Here is a 24,041-nt window from a genome sequence, read left to right as displayed (position 1 = left end):
TAAAATGTTTAAAAAGTTAAAATGGTGTTCAAAGTTTGATTGAAATAGCTTTTGACTTCAGTAAATATGCTGCAAACACAACAAATGTCAATTTTCAGTTATTTACAACCTATAAAGTGTTTTGAAACTTACTGTGCATAATAATGTGGAACAGTGCATTGTAAGCTTTTTATTTTGAAGAAAAAAAAATACTGTTATCATTAGGTTTGTTCAATAAAATTTGAATTGTACTCTTAATAGTTGATAACATGAGAATTATGCTGACTGTTGTTTACATCAATTATTTAGGTAAATGAGAAAGATAGCATTGGCATAATAATTTGGAACAGGGTGTAGATTATTTTATATATATATATATATATATATATATATATATATATATATATATATATATATATATATATATATATATATATATTATTTTTTTTATTTATGAATACTTAAAACATATTCTGCTATATGCACAACAATGGAATGTGAAATGGCAAAGGGCTTCCTATGCCCTTAAATATATGTCAACATATGTGGTCATTTGCATTTATGGGTTTATATGTGCATTTATGTCTGTAAATACATATATACACATAGAAATACATATCTACATATATATATATATATATATATATAAATATATATATATACTATATATACTGTACATATATATCCATCTTTAGACATGTATATGTATGTTTCTCAATGTTAAAGCCCTTTGTCTGCCTTTTTTCTTTCTAACACCTGAGACCTCCTATCTTTGAGCCTTAATAAATTTTGTGGGCTATATTATTATTTATAATTTTTTATTAGATGGTGTTATAGTATATGAATGTAAGTATACTTTGTAATGTATTTTGATGTGTTTTGTGCAACTTTTATTTCTCTGAAGTCTCGGTAATCATTCATCTCAATAAGCAGTAAGCCCGATGAGCGCAAATCCTCATGACAAACCCCTTATTGCTCAGACGCAAACGTTTGTGCTCCACTGGGTTATTATTGTTTATTTCATTTAAATGCCAATGTCCCATTTACCAGTCATTTTGTCCCATGCAGAACAAAAGATATATGAAAAAACGGACAAATTGAACCATGAGAATTTTTGACGGCTAACACCTATGTAAATTGGTGCATAATATGCTGGCTCCTGGTTAATGGTGAGGAGTACAGATAATGGAAACATTGGGATTTCCTAAATACTAGGTGTGGAGGAAACAACCAAGATTAGGGACAGATAATAAGTGGATAGAACGCATGTGAAGGGAACGGACTAAGGGAGGGACTTCTGGGAGGACAATAGGAGTTTTTAGGTGGTTGAGTGGGGGTAGCCAGGTGATAGACTTACCTGATAAGGAGGGCTTGGCCAGGGAGAGGCCATTGGTCAGGGGCAGGGAGGGGCCGAGCAGAGGTTACTTAAGGAAGGTGCTAGCAGGAAGCAGTCACTAACCGTTTTTCTTTGTTTCAGGCAAGAAGGTCAGCTTCGAAGAAGAATGTCGTCCAGGAGCAGAAGAATCCCAAGGCGGTACCTCGATGATGGTGAGATGGTCTGGAGGACACGGGCAATCCCGGCGCAGAGGAAGATTAAGAAGTTAGAGAAGTCCGAACAGCAGGCGCTCCAGGAGGGGGGTAAAATCCAGCGTGGATCCTGTAGAGGTTGGTCCGGTGGGGTCACGGCAGGTAAGCACTCTGCATAGAAACTCCCCTGGATGGGGGGCCAGGCAAAAAGGTAAGATCCTGATTGTAAACTGTGAGGGGGGAAGAGCGGTACATCCATTCACCTGGGGGTAGCACGGAAGTAGCGGATATCTTTGCGGTAAGCCCCGCATCCAGCGGGGTGGGTGTACCTCCGGGTCAGGGGGCGCCTACAGCTGTGCAGTCCCCAGTGGCAATATTCAGCCAGAGCCCATTGGGAGCAAGCAGCGAAGCATTAGAGGCTGTCAGGGGGAGTATTGCGGGCCCAAATGACATCACTGTGGTGCTCCTGTGACAACGGGGGGCAGAGGTTATCCTGTGGATGCGCACGCAATTTGTGATGTAAATGAGGGCGTGCCGGCATGGGGGCGGCCATCTTGGGAGAGGGAGGAATATTATGGAAGTCCTCAATTGGTAAGCGGTAACGGGTGGGACAGAGTGCCCCTGCATTGGGGTATGGACCAGTGACATTATGGATGGGAAGGGAGGTGGGCTGATTCGCGCTGCGGACCCAGTGGTCCGAGCATGTCTTGGCAGCAGACCCAGGGACAGTGCGGGCCAGGAATGGGGCAGGGGCCCAGTAGGGAGCATGAAAGGGGCAGGGATATAGGATATGGGAGAAGGGATTACGGGGAGCCCAACAGAATAGAAATATTTAAAAAAGGGGGGCAGATGACAGCAGGCTGCAGAAAAGAGCAAGGGCAGGGGAGGGAGTCAAAGGTTGTGGTAGAGTAATTAGGGACAGGGAGGGCAATAGATACAGGCTATTAGAGGAGGAGGGGGAGAAATTAGATGAAGCAGAGAGGGGGGTCAAGGAAAGGCATGAAGGGCAGGGAGCAACGTTAGGGAGGAAAAAAAGGGACAAAGCACAGGAATTAGCATTCAAGAAAAACATGACAAATGCTAATATCATTGTATTGCCTCTGCAGAACAAAACAATGCAAGCAGGGCTTTTGTAACAAACAAGGAGAGTGGAGGAAGAGGAAGGAGCCAGCAACTGTGGAGGAGTGATCAGTACAGCAGCAGGGGCGGATTTGCTAAGGAAGGAGGAGGCAGCAGCAACAAGGCAAGCAGAGGCATTGGAAAAGAAGGACAAGGCGCAGGGTGCAAAACAAGGTAAGAAAATAATCTGTATAAGCAATAACTTGTCAGACAGCTCATCTGAATTAGACTCTGAGGATGAGTATGTTAAAGGGGAGGGGGAAAAAAGAATATTAAAAATAGTCAGAAAAATTTATGCCAAGCAGGGCAAGGGGACGGGGAAGGAGGCAGTTGTGCAGGAGCAGACAGAGGAAGGAGAGGTGTGTAACAGGGACAATGAGGTAACAGGTACATTGTTAATGCCACTAGCAACCTATTTGAAGATAATCATGAGGGCACAAAAAGGGAAATATGCGGATGTATTCAAAATCACTAGGGAAACTTTGGCCTTAAAATCCAGGGGGGGGGGGGATGAAGGAAAAGGAAAAAAGGTTAAGTAATCCTTTACGGAGTGGGTATAAGGTATACTCATATACGCAGAGTTTTTTATATCAGCTAACCCGGGGAAAGTAAAGGGCATGTTAAGGTACATTCATTTCATCACAGAGTGTTACACATCGTATGGAGGGTTCACATGGAAAGATTATGATACAGAGTTTAGAAAGGGTAACCTGCAATTGGATGATAAAGGGAGGAGAGATTTCGGGGAAAAAATCCTGGACTTGTACACTAGGGTAATGAGGGTGCAGGATACGCAAAGTGAAAGGGGCGCAATCTTTAATTTTAACAAAAACAGTAAATCTGAAAATAAGGAGTGTTGGGCGTATAACGAAAAAAGATGCGATGGGGCGCATGTAAATTTAAACACATCTGCAGATACTGTAGCGGGGCGCACGCAGGAATGGATTGTAGGAAGAATAACAGGAATAATGGGTACGGGAGGCAGTCCTTTCGGAACCAGGGAAATTCTGGGGGAGGACAAACTGTGGGGCATAGCGGCAACCCCCCTGAAAATAGATAAGCTGACAAGAGAATTACGGGCCTACCCTATCATAGAGGATAGAGATTTATTAATTGAAGGGCTGAATAACGGTTTTACAGTACCAGTAATAGGCGAGGTAACTGGGGCAGCTAAAGCAAGGAACTTAAAATCGTCAGCGGAGTTCCCGGGGATTTTGAAGTAGAAACTAGAAAAAGAGATAGCATGGGGCAGGATGGCAGGGCCATTCGATGTCAAATCTAGTTATTTCCCCGCTGGGGGTGGTCCCCAAAATAGAGAAAGGGAAATATTGCATGATACACCATTCATCATACCCAAAGGGTAGGTCAGTAAATGATGCAATCGACAAATTGGAATCATTTGACAGTGCGGTAGATATGGTACGGAAGGCTGGGGCAGGGCCATGATGGCAAAGATTGATATTGAGTTGGCATTTCGATTATTACCACTGAACCCAGCTAGTTTTAAACTGATGGGGTGTAAATTTGGAGGCCAGTTCTATGTGGATAAATGCTTACCAATGGGTTGTTCCATATCATGCTCAGTTTTTGAGAAATTTAGTTCCTTCCTGTATTGGTTGCTGGTAACAAGACAAAAGATGGAGCCCATAGTCCATTATCTGGACGACTTCATAGTAGTGGGCAGAGCAGGCTCTGGCGCATGTGAGCAAATGAAGGTTGGCCTGGTAGGGATGTTGGATGAACTAGGGGTACCAGTGGCGAGAGAAAAAACAGAGGGCCCTTGCGCAAGGCTAGCCTTTTTAGGCATAATCATAGACTCAGAAAAAGGGCAATGCGAGCTCCCCGCAGATAAGGTTAAAGAAGCTAGAAGGCTAATAGCAGGGATGGTGACGCAAAAAAGGTAACATTAAGGGAAATGCAAAAAATGTTGGGGGTACTGAACTAAGCTAAGCACGAAAGGCGAAAAAAGTCCAGAACACATGATTAGGGTATCAGGGGAGATGAGGGAGGATTTGAAAGTATGGGACAATTTCTTGCAAGAATTCAACAGGGTTAGGATATGGCAGGAGGTGTCCTCAGCAGTAGAGCTGGAACTGTATACTGATGCAGCAGGCATTTTAGGCTTTGGGGCATATTTCCAGGGGAGATGTGTGCAGGAGAGTGGCAGAAGAGGGGGAAGGAGACGGAGTGGGTTAAGAACCTAGTACTACTGGAGCTATTCCCCATAGTGGTGGCCATTGAATTATGGGGAAAGATGTTATCAAATAGAAGAATAATCTGCTGGTCAGATAATAAAGGTGTTGTGTATGTGATCAACCAATTATCAGCGTCATCGCTGCCTGTGGTTAGGTACTTGAGATATTGTTTAAGATTTAACATTTGTTTCAAGGCTAAGCATATTCCAGGTTATAGAAATGTGGTTGCTGATACGTTATCCCATTTTAAATGGGAAAGGTTTAGGGCGTTAGCCCCCAATTCCAGACAGGAAGGTGAATGTTGCCCTATCCTTCTTTGGCAGATTGGCAACGGATAGATGGAATCAAGGAGCTGGTCCAGAAATCCTTGGCACCAATTACCTGGGCAGTTTACAGGAAATATTGGGGACGTGGTGCGAGTTTAAGAAGGGGACAAAAGTGGGGGAGGAAGGAAAATTTTTAGAATGGTTGTTGATCCTAAAAAGAGAGGGAATAAGAAAAGGGCATTTGGGTTCAGTATTAGCAGCAATATCATATTGTTCACAGCTATATGGGGGAAATAGATTGGTCTAAGAAGTTTATAGTGAAAAATATTGTGAGGGCATGGGGGAGAGAGGAGAAAAAGGGAGCAGATAAAAGGGAAGCCATAACAGAAGATAGGTTAGAAAGAATGGTGGATGCGTTAGCAAGGGTCTGTCAGAACCAGGACGAAACATTAATTTTTAGAACGACTTTCATAGTGGCATTCCACGGAGCCATGAGGATAGGGGAGCTGTTACCTAGAAATAGGAAGATAGGAAAGGGTGGCGTAGAAATAGGGGATGTGAGATGCGGGGAGGAAGCAGTGCTTATTTTTGTAAGGAGATCCAAGACAGACACAGAATGTAAAGGGGCATGGCTGAACATGAAAGGTCAGGGGGAACACTATGTCTGGTGGCAAGTGTAAAAAGATATCTAGCAGCACACAGGGGTGGGGGTCGTACATTCCTGTGGCATTCAGACGGGGCAGAGATGACAATTTTTCAATTTAGAAGTGTCTTACAAAGAGTAGTGGAGAACTTGAGTTGGGGAAGTTCATACTTTGCGCTGCACTCCTTTCTGCAGTGAGTAGAGGTTGTTCGAGCGAACAAATTAAAAAGCTAGGAAGATGGAAATCATCAGCCTACAAATCATACATTAGATTGCAAAAATACTAAAGTGGTTGTTATAAGGATTGTGTTTTTTCATGCAGTGTGGTGATGCATTTGTTAAAGTTACGTTTAATGGTGACTAACGGTTTGTAAAAATGTATTTCATTTCAGGCAGAGTGTTAAGGGTGTGGATCGTAGGGCATTCCTATGTTTATTGGACACAGGCTAGGGCGGCAGCGGCAGCACAAGGGGTGCATTTAGGTTTTTCGCACAAGGAAGTTAGCATTAGATAGATAGGCAAAAGAGACATGAAGTGGGATGAGTTAGTGCCAACAATACAGCAGGCAAGGCTAAGATGGGGTTGTCTCGATGCCCTTATTATCCACCTGGGGGGAATGATATAGGGGCTTACCCGCTATGAGAATTAGAAGAGAAAGTGACAGGAGGAATGAAATGGTTAAAAGTAGCATGGCCATCAATCCAGATAATATGGTCCAACATAGTTTCAAGAATACACTGGAGAAACTCGGATACGTGCAAAGTGGGGTATAGATCAAGAAGGAAGTTAAACTAGGTAGCAGCGAAGGCAATGAGGGAGATAGGGGGCAGAGTAATAGAGCACCCACTGATAGTGGCGAAAAGGGAAGAGCTGTTCCGACGTGATGACGTGCACTTAACAGACGAAGAAAACGACCAATTGCTGTTGGACATGGGATGTGCCAAGAATTGGTAAAGGTAAGGAAAGGTCACAAAGATGTGGTGATGGTTTGGCCGAAAGAGGGTCTCTTTTTGTGGCGGTGAATTTTGGGTCCGGCATGTGGGCGGGGCAGTGAGGGGGTGGGAGGATCCCGCGGCATACTCAGTCCTGAGGGGTGATCCGGTGGTCTAGCTATGGGGTGGGATATGCCGTGGGTTCTCCTTCCCCCTCCTGCTCTGCCATGGGGGGTAGTTGTGGTCCTCCTCCCTATACGTGGGTCCCAAAATTCTTGTTAATGTGGTGGCATTTTTTGTTGGTGTGTAAAGTTGTGATTTACGATATGGCTGAATTTTGCTCTCCAAAGTTTAAAAGCCAAATGGCAAAACTTAATTAATTAAATATACCGTGACCTTTCCATATTTTGCCATAACAACTATGTCCGTGTCTTCATTTTTGTCATAAGATAAGATAAGTAAGTTAAGGTAGAGATAAAGTGGTAAGAAATTGGTGGTATATAATAAAAGGAATGAAGCATCCTAGACCTTAAATAAGTGGATGGTACGCATGTGAAGGGAACGGACTAAGGGAGGGGCTTCTGGGAGGACAATAGGAGTTTTTAGGTGGCTGAGTGGGGGTAGCCAGGTCATAGACTTACCTTATAAGGAGGGCTTGGCCAGCAAGAGGTCATTGCAGGGGCAGGGAGGGGACAAGCAGAGGTTACTTAAGGAAGGTGCTAGCAGGAAGCAGTCACTAACCCTTTTTCTTTGTTTCCCACCCTCCCACTCTAGAATCAATGAAGGACAATGCAGCAATTCAGAGAGGTCACGGGAAGAAGAGCAATAGCAGCACGGATAGGGGCACGACATGGTCGAGTCACAGTAAGACCGCCCGTGCTCCTGCATAAGAGGAAGAATGCAGTACAACCGAAGGACAGCAGGTGACCCGGTGGTCTACGCTGACTAGAGGATAAACTATTGCATCTGTTTTGCGAATGGGGTTAGGCAAACTTAACAGGCGGTGAAGTTTGGGTCCGGCATGTAGGCGGGGCAGTGAGGGGATGGGAGGATCCTGCAGCATACTCAGCCCTGAGGGGTGATCCGGGGGTCTAGCTATGGGGTGGGATATGCCTGGGTTATCCTTTCCCCCTCCTGCTCTGACATGGGGGGTAGTTGTGGTCCAGCCCCCTATATGTGGGTCCCAAAATTCTTGTTAATGCGGTGGCATTTTTTGTTGGTGTGTAAAGTTGTGATTTACGATATCGCTCAATTTTGCTCTCCAAAGCTTAAAAGTCAAATGGCAAAATTCAATTAATTAAATAAACAGTAATCTTTCCATATTTTTCAATAACAACTTTGTCCGTGTCTTCATTTTAGTCATAAGATAAGATAAGTAAATTAAGGTAGACGTAAAGTGGTAAGACATTGGTGGTATATAATTGGGTAAAGGAATGAAACATCCTAGACCTTAATAAATTTGCCACTACAGTTTAGCAAGGTACGGCATCTTTGGATTGATTTGGTACTACCTGTTTTTATTCACTCTCAGTCTCGTATGAATCAGATTGTTAGTCTGTATATACAAGCTTTTGGGAATGGTCAGTCAATGTGTCATTTTGAGTGGATTTGCCAATTTAGACAAATAGCTCCCTTTGTGAGTTTTTGGAACTAATCCAATCACAATCCTCTAAAATGCTTTTATTTGCCATGCTGTTTAATTTTTATTATTCACCTGATTAAGCAGTCCTGAGTTGACTGGTAAACGCGTTGTGAATTCTTTAATATTTGCTTTTATTAAAGTCTATTGCTTTTAGACATATAGCAGCATGACGTTGTTTATGATCTATTCATCATCATCACCCTGCTTTGGTGAGATTTGAATCATTTAAAGTTGTAAGCAGGTTGCATATTTTACTACAAGCGCACCTGTGTTTGGACTGAGGAATCATTTGGCATAACAGGGACCTGCCACGCCTGTGTGAACTATCTGAACGGCTCGTGAGAGTTCAGTATGCACTTCTGGTACTTCTTAAGTGCTGTGGAAATTGTGAGTATGATGTGAATATCTTTGTGCACATCTTTCCATATCCCAGTGATCTTGCACCATTGTGGCGCCTTCTGTCTTCTCTGTCGCCATTACAGGTTATAAAATATGTTTGGTAGGATACCCATGGTTTTATAGTTATTAAATGCTGCAGGTAATTAGCCCAAATCCAATGTGCAAAACTATGCTTACTGCTGGCTGTTTGCACCTGTAGAGTAATCAATATGCTTAGCTTAAGGAAATTTAGTTTATTACTGATTATTTTATTATTAACAACTGATTGCCTTCTCTTTGAATGACATATTAATTTATGGCTAGATTACGAGTTTTGTGTTATAGTGAAAAAGCAGCGTTATCAGGTTATAACGGTGCTTTTTCACTACTGCTGGTATTACGAGTCTTGCAGATTTAGGGGCACCGCACACTTGTTTGGTCTTACCGCAAATCAACTTACGCAAATTGTGTATAGTCTTTTTTCAATGGGATTTAATAGCGCCGGTATTAGAAGCTTGTCCTGGGAGGCCAAAAAGTGAGCGGTACAGCCTATCCAGTCAAGATTCGTAATGCATTCTAAAGTCAGTAGTTATGAGTTTTACTCTAAAAAGCTGTAGCATAAAACTCATAACTAAAGTGTTATAAAGTACACAAACACTAATAAACTACCTATTAACCCCTAAACCGAGGCCCTCCCGCAACACAAACACTAAAATAGATTTATTAACCCCTGATCTGCCGCTCTAACCCTAAGTCTAACCCTAACCCTAACTCCCCTAACTTAAATATAATTCAAATAATTAATAACTAAATAATTCCTATTTAAAAATAAATACTTACCTGTAAAATAAACCCTAAGCTAGCTACAATATAACTAATAGTTACATTGTATCTAGCTTAGGGTTTATTTTTATTTTACAGGCAAGTTTGTATTTATTTTAACTAGGTAGACTAGTTACTAAATAGTTATTAACTATTTACTAACTACCTAGCTAAAATAAATACAAATTTACCTGTAAAATAAAACCTAACCTAACCCTACAATTAAATAAATTCCCTAAATTAAATACAATTAACTAAATTCAATACAATTAGCTAAATTACAAAAACAAACAAACACTAAATTACAGAAAATAAAAAATAAATTACAAGATCTTTAAACTAATTACACCTAATCTAATAGCCCTATCAAAATAAAAAAGCCCACCCAAAATAAAAAAACCCTAGCCTAAACTAAGCTACCAATAGCCCTTAAAAGGGCCTTTTGCAGGGCATTGCCCCAAAGAAATCAGCTCTTTTACATGTAAAAAAATACAAACAACGCCCCTAACAGTAAAACCCACCACCCACACAACCAACCCCCCAAATAAAAGCCTAACTAAAAAAAACTAATCTCCCCATTGCCCTGAAAAGGGCATTTGGATGGGCATTGCCCTTAAAAGGGAATTTAGCTCTATTGCAGCCCAAAGCCCTAATCTAAAAATCAAACCCACCCAATACACCCTTAAAAAATCTTAACACTAACCCCCGAAGATCCACTTACAGTTTTGAAGAGCCGACATCCATCCTCAATGAGAACTATCTGAGAACTCTTAATCCAAGCGGCAAGAAGTCCTCAATGAAGCCGGCAGAAAGTGGTCCTTCAGACGGGCAGAAGTCTTCACCCAGATGGCATCTTCTATCTTCATCCTTCCAACGCGGAACGACTCCATCTTCAAGACATCCGGTGTGGAGCATCCTCTTCAATCGACGGCTTCTTCTACAATGAAGGTTCCTTTAAATGACGTCATCCAAGATGGTGTCCCTTAGATTCCGATTGGCTGATGCAATCTTCAATCCTATTGAACTTCAATCCTATTGGCTGATCCAATCAGCCAATAGGATTGAGCTCGCATTCTATTAGCTGTTCCAATCAGCCAATAGAATGCAAGCTCAATCCTATTGACCCCTAGCAGTTTAGGTCAATCCTGTTGACCCCTAGCAGTTTAGGGGTTAATATGTTTATTCTAGTGGCGGCGATGTCCGGAGCGGCAGATTAGGGGTTAATAAGTATAATGTAGGTGTCGACGATGTGGGGTGCAGCAGATTAGGGGTTAATAGGTATAAGATTAGGGGTGTTTAGACTCAGGGTTCATGTTAGGGTGTTAGGTGTAAACATAAATTTTGTTTCCCCATAGGAATCAATGGGTCAGTGTTACTGAGCTTTACGCTGCTTTATTGCAGGTGTTAGACTTTTTCTCAGCCGGCTCTCCCCATTGATGTCTATGGGGAAATCGTGCACGAGCACATACAACCAGCTCACCGCTGACTTAAGCAGTGCTGGTATTGGAGTGCAGTATGAGGCACAATTTTGCTCTACGCTCACTTCTTGTCTAATAACGCCAGGTTGATAAAAAACCTGTAATACCAGCGCTGTAGGTAAGTGAGCGGTGAGAATAACGTGCAAGTTAGTACCGCACCCCTCTTACCGCAAAACTCGTAATCTGGCCGTTACATTGTTCATTACATATAAAGGGCCAAATTACAAGTAGAGCGTTTTTTATTGAACCTGCTCAAGCATATTTCAAGTGTGCTAACTCAACATGAAAATATTAATATTTCACATTCCAATGTTCTTCACATAGAAGAATGTGTTCTATTTATTCATAAAATATATATATATATATATATATATATATTATAATATATATATATAATGTTTTTTGGTACAATATATATTTAAAACCTTTATAAATACATGATTATATATAGCTTTATATATACAGGGAGTGCAGAATGATTAGGCAAGTTGTATTTTTGAGGATTAATTTTATTATTGAACAACAACCATGTTCTCAATTAACCCAAAAAACTCATTAATATCAAAGCTGAATAGTTTTGGAAGTAGTTTTTAGTTTGTTTTTAGTTATAGCTATTTCAGGGGGATATCTGTGTGTGCAGGTGACTATTACTGTGCATAATTATTAGGCAACTTAACAAAAAACAAATATATACCCATTTCAATTATTTATTTTTACCAGTGAAACCAATATAACATCTCAACATTCACAAATATACATTTCTGACATTCAAAAACAAAACAAAAACAAATCAGTGACCAATATAGCCACCTTTCTTTGCAAGGATACTCAAAAGCCTGACATCCATGGATTCTGTCAGGGTTTTGATCTGTTCACCATCAACATTGTGTGCAGCAGCAACCACAGCCTCCGAGACACTGTTCAGAGAGGTGTACTGTTTTCCCTCCGTGTAAATCTCACATTTGATGATGGACCACAGGTTCTCAATGGGGTTCAGATCAGGTGAACAAGGAAGCCATGTCATTAGATTTTCTTCTTTTATACCCTTTCTTGCCAGCCACGCTGTGGAGTACTTGGACGCGTGTGATGGAGCATTGTCCTGCATGAAAATCATGTTTTTCTTGAAAGATGCAGACTTCTTCCTGTACCACTGCTTGAAGAAGGTGTCTTCCAGAAACTGGCAGTAGGACTGGGAGTTGAGCTTGACTCCATCCTCAACCCGAAAAGGCCCCACAAGCTCATCTTTGATGATACCAGCCCAAGCCAGTACTCCACCTCCACCTTGTTGGCGTCTGAGTCGGACTGGAGCTCTCTGCCCTTTACCAATCCAGCCACGGGCCCATCCATCTGGCCCATCAAGACTCACTCTCATTTCATCAGTCCATAAAACCTTAGAAAAATCAGTCTTGAGATATTTTTTGGCCCAGTCTTGACGTTTCAGCTTGTGTGTCTTGTTCAGTGGTGGTCGTCTTTCAGCCTTTCTTACCTTGGCCATGTCTCTGAGTATTGCACACATTGTGCTTTTGGGCACTCCAGTGATGTTGCAGCTCTGAAATATGGCCAAACTGGTGGCAAGTGGCATCTTGGCAGCTGCACGCTTGACTTTTCTCAGTTCATGGGCAGTTATTTTGCGCCTTGGTTTTTCCACATGCTTCTTGTGACCCTGTTGACTATTTTGAATGAAACGCTTGATTGTTCGATGATCACGCTTCAGAAGCTTTGCAATTTTAAGAGTGCTGCATCCCTCTGCAAGATATCTCACTATTTTTGACTTTTCTGAGCCTGTCAAGTCCTTCTTTTGACCCATTTTGCGAAAGGAAGTTGCCTAATAATTATGCACACCTGATATAGGGTGTTGATGTCATTAAACCACACCCCTTCTCATTACAGAGATGCACATCACCTAATATGCTTAATTGGTAGTAGGCTTTCGAGCCTATACAGCTTGGAGTAAGACAATATGCATAAAGAGGATGATGTGGTCAAAATACTCATTTGCCTAATAATTCTGCACTCCCTGTATATATATATATATATATATATATATATATATATATATATATATATATATATATATATATATATATATATATATATATATACAGGAATATCTATTTATAAATCCACTGAACATTTTCTGCTCTGTGCAGAACATTGGATGTTAAATATTTACAGTAAATACACAGTATAAAACTTTATTAAAAATGCATATTGCATAAATACGTTTTTACATGTTTTCATTTAACTGCAAAGGGCTCCAATGCAATTATATAATAATACATTTGTATGAGTCAGGATGGCAGAGATCCGGATTGGATTAGAATCATGATGACATCACAGGAGGAGGTGTGTTCAGACGAGGATAACACAAAAAGCTGCAGAATTGGCCGTGCCTCTTTATCTAAATAAATTATATTTATACTGCATATAAGTTGCTCACCAGATACTTAAGCACCGAACAAAGTGCATTGTTTATTGAGATTAATGGTAGCATACTGGGATATATCAAATATCATATATGTGCAATATGTGAAACAACATCACTCCATTTGAAATTGTTGCAGTCATTACCAGGGTTGTAGGTGTCCTCAATAAATCTGCCCACCAATAGGGCAGCGATTTTCCTATACTGTTGGGTAATATTTAAAGAGACAATACATGGTCAATTGCTAATTTAATTACAGGGACTTATATCTCTGAATCATCCAAAATGTTTTGTTTAATGTGGAGACATACTAAGATATCCACCATACTAAGCTATCCAGCATTAAAGGACAATCCAACATGATAGCCATATGGTTACATATCCTATTCTCTAGTTCCCAATACCTTTATATTGCGGACTTAAAGTGATGGTAAATTTGAATCAAGTGTTCAACATATTTTAGAAGCTCTTACCTTAACTAGCACATCAACATGCTTTTATAATATAAAAAACATCTTTTTACTTAGTAACTTCAATTTTATTACAGTAATGGTACACTGTTATAATCAGCCTCTCTCTACATTTTTCACAGGGGCTGCTTTGATTGACATGAGTTTTAGCCAATCATCTGCTCACCATGCGCCCCATGTTAAATAGGACCTGCACGCTCCTGTGCTCTGAACTCCCTAATTGCGATGGAATGCGCATGCACAACTCTTACGCTACTTGCGCATTTGTAAATGAGAATGCGTCTTATTTACAAATGCGCAAGTAGCATAAGAGTTGCGCATGCACATTCCATCGCAGATGATTGGCTAAAACTTATGTCAATCAAAGCAGCCCCTGTGGGAGAGAGGCTGATTATAACAGTGTACCATTACTGTAATAAAATTGAAGTTACTAAGTAAATAGATGTTTTTTATATTATAAAAGGATATCGATGTGCTAGTTAAAGGGATACTGAACCCAATTTTTTTTCTTTCATGATTCAGATAGAGCAGGCAATTTTAAGCAACTTTCAAATTTTCTCCTATTATTAATTTTTCTTCGTTCTCTTGCTATCTTTATTTGAAAAAAAAGGCATCTAAGCTTTTTTTTGGGGGTTCAGAACTCCGGATAGCACTTTTTTATTGGTGGATGAATTTATCCACCAATCAGCAAGGACAACCCAGTTGGTTCACCAAAAATGGGCCGGCATCTAATCTTACATTCTTGTATTTCAAATAAAGATACCAAGAGAACGAATAAAATTTGATAATAGTAGTAAATTAGAAAGTTGCTCTATCTGAATCACAAAAGAAAAAATTTGGGTTCAGTGTCCCTTTAAGGTAAGAGCTTCTAAAATATGTTGAACACTTGATACGAATTTACCATCACTTTAACCCCAGACACAGGCAGCATTTTCCAGCCTAGCAGGACCTCTTGACTAAGGAGACTCATACAGTTGTAATCTTTTATTTACTCACTTTTTAATAAACTCAATTAAGGTTAATGTTTTTATTTTCAATATTCACGTCAACACACCTTTGATTTGAAGGGCATGAGTGCTTGTAATGGTATCCTGTCCAGCTCCTATGCTAGAATATGTAAATAAAGGGCATTTCCTTGATACACAGAACCATCAAAACTAAATTAATAGTGTATGAAATTTGCAAGTATATGCAAATTTAATTTTTGCTAATTTATCCCTTCGATTAATGTGAGTAGTGTCATTGTTTTAAATTATTACAAGGCACTTGTATATGTGTCTATATGTGTTTAAATATGTATGTATGTGTTTATCTGTCTATATATGTCTGTAAATACATATATAGAAATATAAATACATGTGTACAAACAAATGTATATATATATATATATATATATATATATATATATATAGTATATATATACTGTATACACACATACAAATACATCTTTAGACATGTAAATGTATGCATCTCAATGTTGAAGTCCTTTGCATATCTTTTAGCCCTTATAACTATTTTTGTAGAATATTTTTTTCAATAATTTATATTAGATAGTGTTTGAATGAGTATAACTGTACTTTGTACTGTATTTTTGATGTGAGACACTTTTTTCTTTCACAATACAGTTAAAGGGATACTAAACCCAATTTTTTTCTTTCATGATTCAGATAGAGCACCTGGGTAGCCCTTGTTGATTTGTGGCTAAATGTAGCAAACCAATCAGCAAGCTCTACAAAGGTGCTGAACTAAAAATGGGCCGGCTCCTAACCTTTTATTACTGCTTTTTCAAATCAAGATAACATGAAAACAAAGAAAAATTGATAATAGGAGTAAATTTGAAAGTTGCTTAAAATTGCATGCTCTATCTGAATCATGAAAGAAAAAAAATGTGGGGTTAGTATCCCTTTAACCAGAGCTCTAAGGTCACGCTAACCCGACAAACATTTACTTCAATTGCACTCAAGCCATTGCATCTATTTTCAACTTGTAATCCGAGTAAAAAACTCAACATGTGCAAACACCCGCGATAAACCCTTTTAAGCTTGCGCGTAACAGTTAGCGCTCCACTCGTAATCTAGGTCAAAATGTTCAATTTAGCAAAATTTATTTTATGGTTTATGTATTACTGAATATATTTTAACATATAATCTATTTTTTTTTATCAAAAAGCAAACATTACATAGTATGAATAATATCTCACTGTTTTTGTGTATACAATGAAAAGAATGAAAATGATCTTTATCACAGCTTGATATTATGGCCATTCAAAAAAATTCAGCATTCTTAGCTTAGAAAAATAACATATAAAACAGTGCATTAAGCATTAGAATGATATACTACATGAGGTACTGTGGAAGAAATAAAAATAGAATGAGAGCTTATTACACCAGGAAAAAAAATGAGATACCATTCTTGCGCAAGAGACCATAATCTTAGTACTAAAATACCAAAAGTACAATAAAAATTGTTTTATTTTAAAGGAATAATAATCATGGATGAATAAAGCCATTTCTATAGATAATTATAGTTTTTTTTGAAAACACATAAATGGTTTTATAACAGTGTAAAGAAATTAGTAACATATATAAACTATGATTGACAATATTAATGAAATTCTTAAAAACCATTAGCAACTTTTATCTAAATATAATCCTCACATTGAAGAATTCAAATCTTTGTTCACTACATCATATTTTTGGAGGGTAAAATATTTGTGAGACCTACCCATGTTTACATTTTGCACAGTTTAACTATGATTAAGGGAAAGTATTTTGCTCAAGCAAACAGCAGGAGATAATTTAAGCTTAAAGGTCACATATGCAAAATAGATTTTGACATCTATTTATTTATATGTTCATGTGGACTGGTTTATATAGGGGAAAGAATAAGTGTGCGCAAATCATCTATCATATATCATATAAAGATGTTTAATTACAGTGGGGCAAAAAAGTATTTAGCCAGCCACCAATTGTGCAAGTTCTCCCACTTAAGAAGATGAGAGAGGCCTGTTATTTTCATCATAGGTATACCTCAACTATGAGAGACAAAATGTGGAAACAAATCCAGACAATCACATTGTCTGATTTGGAAAGAATTTATTTGCATATTATGGTAGAAAATAAGTATTTGGTCAATATCAAAAGTTCATCTCAATACTTTGTTATATATCCTTTGTTGGCAATGACAGAGGTCAAACGTTTTCTGTAAGTCTTCACAAGGTTGTCACACACTGTTGCTGGTATGTTGGCCCATTCCTGCATGCAGATCTCCTCTAGAGCAGTGATGTTTTGGGGCTGTCGCTGGGCAACACAGACTTTCAACTCCCTCCAAAGGTTTTCTATCGGGTTGAGATCTGGAGACTGGCTAGGCCACTCCAGGACTTTGAAATGCTTCTTATGAAGCCACTCCTTCGTTGCCCGGCCGGTGTGTTTGGGATCATTGTCATGCTGAAAGACCCAGCCACGTTTCATCTTCAATGCCCTTGCTGATGGAAGGAGGTTTGCACTCAAAATCTCACGATACATGGCCCCATTCATTCTTTCATGTACACGGATCAGTCGTCCTGTTCCCTTTGCAGAGAAAAAGCCCCAAAGTATGATGTTGCCACCCCCATGCTTCACAGTAGGTATGGTATTCTTTGGTTGCAACTCAGCATTCTCTCTCCTCCAAACACGACGAGTTGTGTTTCTACCAAACAGTTCTACTTTGGTTTCATCTGACCATATGACATTCTCCCAATCCACTTCTGGATCATCCAAATGCTCTCTAGCATACTTCAGATGGGCCCGGACATGTACTGGCTTAAGCAGGGGGACACGTCTGGCACTGCAGGATCTGAGTCCCTGGCGGCATAGTGTGTTACTGATGGTAGCCTTTGTTACGTTGTTCCCAGCTCTCTGCAGGTCATTCACTAGGTCCCCCCATGTGGTTCTGGGATGTTTGGTTCTGTGAGCGCCAGAAATCTTGCTTGTTTGTAGGTGACCAAATACTTATTTTCCACCATAATATGCAAATACATTCTTTCCAAATCAGACAATGTGATTGTCTGGATTTGTTTCCACATTTTGTCTCTCATAGTTGAGGTATACCTATGATGAAAATTACAGGCCTCTCTCATCTTCTTAAGTGGGAAAACTTGCACAATTTGTGGCTGACTAAATACTTTTTTGCCCCACTGTACCAGTACCATGTTATAAATCCAAACAAAACATTTAATAAGTCAGTTAGGATTTTAGGTAATCATACTTAAATTGTGGAGCTGGAGACATAGAGAAATGGATGAAAAAGTGTGGTAGATTAAATATTTGGAAAACTTGGATTCGTAAGATTTTACTAAGGATTGTGGTCTATATATGTGTTTTTGTACTTTTTAGGGCCTAAATGATGTTTTTAAAATTTGTATAGGTTCTGTACATTTTTTTATATAAATACTTCAAATAACTTTGTTCTTCACTTAGAAGATAGGTCTAATTACCTCCTATAATTTAGTTTATGGCGATGTGGGGGGCTGGAGGTTTAGGGGTTAATAGGTTTAGTTAGTGGTAGTGATGTGGGAGGCAAGGGCAGTTAGGGGTTAATACATTTATTTAGTTGTGGTGGGGTCCAGGAGCGATGGAATAGGGCTTAATACTATTATTTAGTTGCGGCGGGTTCCGGGAGCGGTGGAATAGGGGTTAATACTTTTATTTAGTTGCGGTGGGGTCCGGGAGCGGCGGAATAGGGGTTAATACGTTTATTTATTTGCGGTGGGGTCCGGGAGCGGCGGGATAGGGGTTAAACATTTTAGTATAGTGGCAGCGTTTAGTGACAGGGTATAAATAAATTTGGTAAAAAGCTGAATAGCAGCGAGATCGATGACTGTTAGTTAACAACAGTCCGATGCTCATCGCCCTGTACTTGGTGCGCAGCTTTTTGCTGGCTTTTTTTATAAATATGGAGAGCGTATTCAGGTCTGTGGCCGCGATGTTAGGCGATGTTAGGCTAGCGTATTGGTGCCGTCGAATGCAACAAAGTTGACGGCTTGATAGATATTCCCCATTGTTTGGTTTCATGAGAACGACGAAATCCAAACTAGGTTACATAAAAAAGACACAGATAGCAATAAGTATCTTCTTGCTACTAGTAACCACAATCCAGAGTGGATTCAAAATACACCCTATGGACAATTTCAGCGCCTAAGGAGAAATTGTTCTAGGCTGGTGGATTTCTATAGAGAAGCAGATATCTTGAAGAACAGCTTCATTGAGAGAGGTTAAAAGGAAGGAGATCTAACACGAGCCTATAGGGGTCGAATTAAATAAGGTCTATTATTAGGAAACACTGGCACCTATTACAAAAAGATGATCTTTTGAAAAGTAGCATTTTTAGGGAGCCAAGGATGATATTTAGGAAAAACAGAGGCTTCAAAAATATATTAGCTCCAAGCCAACTAAAGAAGGGAACCATTCAGAATTGGCTAAGGAAAATGGCAATAGGTTTCTTCAAGTGTAACCAGTTGAACTGTGTGGCCTGTGAATACCACTATAATGGTAACAAACCAACAAAGGAAGTAAGATCAAATAACAATGGAAATATCTGTAAAAGTAATACATCCTGTAACTGTAGGACAGACTATGTGGTCTACTTGATTGAATGTTTGTGTGGTCTCCAGTACGTGGGACGTACGACATGCCCCTTTGAGAAAAGACTGTCTAAACACCTGACAAACATCAAAGCAGGTGAAAGATCACATAATATTTCTGTTAATTTTCGATCCTTTCATAAAATGGATTCTACAGGCCTTAGGGCAACTATTTTGGAATGTATACCTGTCAGTTAAAGAAGGGGCAACAAGGAGTTGTATCTTAGGAGAAGGAAGACCTACTGGATACACACTATGTATTCACAGGTGCCTCATGGCCTAAATAAGGACATTGACCTAGCGGCATTTTTTACTGATAGTCCCCTTTTACAATATGTATTCGTAAAATGTATTTTTCAAATGTATTTTTCATGTATTTTTTAATAGATATTTTTATCAGGCATTGTTATCATACATATATTTGTATATTTGGTACATTATATGAATCTATTATATTATATTATTTTATATATTATTATGCATTATTGAGAGTATCTTATTTATACATCTGTATTTATTTGAGATAAAAAAACTCTTCTATAACATTTTGGGATTAAGATAGTCCCAATCAGTTCAACAGATCAATACTGTTTGGTTTAGGTTTCAATGAATTAGCATAATTTTACTTAAAGTCATAAGCTATATGTTTTGCCACGTTTTAATTGTTGTTTAAGTTTTAAATGACCATACTATGAACTCAATTTTATTTTATCTTATCGTATTAGATGTGTGATCTGTTATATGTATACAATTTTTTGTATTTTTAAAATTGTATTTTAAATAGTATTCAATTGAACAGCATGCATTTACGTTGATGTTTAAATTACTATTATTATTTTTTTTTGTATGTATTTATTGTACCATTATTTGCGATCCATTTCATAGTTAACTGTGATGTTTTTAAATTACCGGAGTCTAAACCTATGTCCACATTATGGTTTCTAAATTAAAATGTAGTCTTTTTAAACCCTGATTAATAAGGTAAACAAGTTAGCCTACCTATCCAATAAGAGTCCGATAGTTGTGATTATCAAATAGATCTAACTATTGACATGCTCATTTGCTTATTTGATACACGGAGGATCTTTGACATACAACAGCACTATGGTCCTCCGTGTTTTGTTTACACACTAATTGGGAGGAGAAAACAGTAAACTCCTCTTACACCCCCCCCCCCCCATTCATCACGGTCACATGACCGTTACATTGACCAATAACAATTAAGTGTTTTAGGGGCGGGGTACCAGCCCGGCGTCTTAAAATTCAGTGATCCGTAGCTTCATTCATATGATTCCTCTGACAAAGAAGGTTGTTAAATATTGAATATCTTCGAAACGCGTAAGGATAAAATAATACAAGGACTTCGCGACTTGGGTTATGTGTTATGTATATACGCCTCATTTGAGCACTGCTGTGTTACGAGGGAGACTACATGAACACTTTTAATTTAGAAAATTTGACTGATACCTCATATGTGACTGAAGTTTGAATATGTAAGCAGGTTTTACCATAGAAGTTTGTTTAATAAAATCTTCTTGTTTTTACCACAACAATATTGCACTATTTTGGCGTTTTTGTCTCCTTTTCTCCATACCCAGTTTCCTGTGAAATGAAGGGTGAGAGAAGAAGAGGTGTACAATACCCAGGGGGCACTGAAGCAGGTTTTCTGACCATCCCAGGACTTCTATTTGAAACTATGCGTGTCACTTACCTCATATAATTGAGGTACCATTTAGTAAGTAAGATGTGAATGTCATTTTAGGACAATCTATTAATTTATATGGATCAACGTTTTTCTGCCCTTTATCTCTGACAGGACTGAGACCATATTTATGTGATTTGTGGTATATCACACCAATTCATTGTCAATATATGTGATTGATCAAATTTGGGATTTATTTTTGCCTTATTTCCCAAATTAGTTTTATTTATTTATTTATTTCTAATGCTTTTAATGTAAGCTTTCTGTTCTTTGTTTTGTGTGTATATTCATTGTGCATATCAGACATTTATACACTGATTAGCTATTTAGCTCTGTTGAACCTTCACATATATGTTGCATTTTCATTTACATATATATTTTTATTTATGAATTGCTTGTAGAGTTTTACCTAGCCTTTTTTTCCCATCTATTTATCTACATATTCCACATATGTTTTGTTTCAGATATATTTTGTATATATACCTTTAAATTTGAAGGGTTTTATAGACAGGTAGTAGTCTTACTGTTTTCACATACTAGTGTATTTTTGCATATATTTTTGCATGTATTAGCCTCTCAGCTGACAGCCACTCAGTATCCCTATCTGCACCTATTTTCAGTCTTTTTATTCATATATATATATATATATATATATATATATATATATATATATATATATATATATATATATATATATATATTATAACCCTTTGCAGTCAAATACATGGCCATATACATTTGAACCCTTATTTTTTATTAATATTAATATATTAATTAATTTTATCCATAACCTTCTGCACTGGGTCTACAGTAGTGCAAACCTGACATGCGTTAAATTCGAGTGTGCTCTCGCGTTAGCATTTACTTTCAACCTGCAATTTGAGTGCATATTAAGAATATTGTGCTTGCTAACATTAGGATGCCACTTGTAATCTAGCCCTTTGTTGCAAACAAAACACCTGCAGGATTCTCCCTGCCCATAAGCTCTCCCTGAGGAAGCTGAAACAAAAGATGGTACAACAGGCTTGGTGAAGGAGGTTGTGCAGTAACACCCTTCCAGTTGGATGACCCTTTTGTAAAGGCTTTCCACTATTGATCTGTTAGCTGTATAGAAATCTGCCAGCTCACCCCCTTCCAATGTTGTTTTGGGCTTCCAATCCAGCACAGCTGCATGAACTGTTCCTTGACCATCAGATCTTCCAGGTCCTTCATGGTGGTAATATCTTGTTCTCTGATCCAGTGCTGAAATGCCCACAACTGCAATGTAGATTTCTGTGTTACACCTCCTATGCAGTGCAGCCTTAATTGCATCATAGTGCTGATAAAACTCTGCAGGCAGTTCTGCAAAAGTCTACCATGCAGGGTCTTTCAGACCAGTTGTGAGATAATTTGGGCACTAGCCCCTTGGCAGCTGATACTGCCTGCAAGTCTTCAAAGCTGCACAGGAATATATCCAGATCCCCTTCTTTATTTAGAGTAGGAAATTTCCCTGCACGTGGTCTGAGTAGAGAAGAGTCTCTAGATTCACTATTAATAGTTTAGGCAGTTGCTCTAGCCAGTCGTGCAAGCTCTAGCTGATACTCTCTCAGCTTTTCTCTCTGCTGTTTCTCTCTCATACTGAAGTTCTGCTGCTTCCCTAACAGCTTGTTGTTCTTGGTACTTTAGTATTGGTTATATACACATGCTTTAAAACAGTTTGCAAATAATATTCCAAGGGATCTCCAGATTTTAAGGAATCTCAGCCCACAGCTGCATGTACCACTCCTGCAGTCAAGCCTCTTTCATCTGTGTTTGAAGCTTCACCGTGTTGCTCTGCATGGTATATGTCATATTCCATCAAGGCTTGGATGAGTCCATCTTTAGTTTTTCCACAGGGTGATATCCTTCTTTGCTGGTACAGAAGTTTAAGAGTTTCCTTGGACTTCTGTTTATATCCCCCCATAGTAAAAAATAAAATATGAAAGAACAGAGCATAGGAAGGGAAATTGTTTGCAATGTATGACTATATAATGAACTGAGTTTTAGCCTTTTGAAATTGTGAGATTCACAATTTATTTTTTATTTTATCACATGGGTTTCCACACTAGCAAATACACAAAGTACTAAAATCCAATAATATTTTTTTTTACAACCAATAGCCACCAGTCTGTGATGTCCAGGGTTAACAAACCCTGCAACAGTCACCAATGTATCACTGAAAGGGTTAACCGACCCATTCTATCTTAACCAGTTCATCACGGCCTATCCACTCCAGGCAAGCCTGTGACTTAGTACAGTGGGTGCAATAGTTAACAAGCTCTATAGTCTGTACTAGACCTAGAACAATGCCTAAATTCCCCTTTAATGCCACCCACACTAAACTATCTCTATGCTGCCACCACTTTAAAGGGATACTTTACACCAATTTTCATATAACTGCATATAATATACACTACTATAAAGAAGAATATGCACAGATGCTGATCTAAACATCCAGTATAATACCTTTTAAAAACTTAATTAGAAGATCCCAGTTTAGCACTGTTGATGAGGTTAGTCTGGGACACCCACTGAAATGGGCTGGGAAAACAGACACTACCCCTCCCCCCTTTCCCTGCATATGAAAAGACAGATAACATAAACAGGAGCCAGCAGGAGTATGTATACAAGTGTATACCTCTAATACTGTAGGGCCTGGTTAGGAGTCTGAAAATCAGCACAATATTCTTAAAAAATAAGCAAAATTATAAATTTTTACAAAAACACTACCAGATGGGCTATACCGTATAAATAGATAATCTACAAAAAAAATTAATGCAAAGAAAAATCTAGTGTACAATGTCCCTTTAAGATTATTATATGGA

Source organism: Bombina bombina, chromosome 1, assembly GCF_027579735.1.
Source record: "Bombina bombina isolate aBomBom1 chromosome 1, aBomBom1.pri, whole genome shotgun sequence".
Classification (NCBI taxonomy): Eukaryota; Metazoa; Chordata; class Amphibia; order Anura; family Bombinatoridae; genus Bombina; species Bombina bombina.
The sequence above is the reverse complement of the archived record's forward strand: the minus strand, read 5'-3'. Positions refer to the sequence as shown.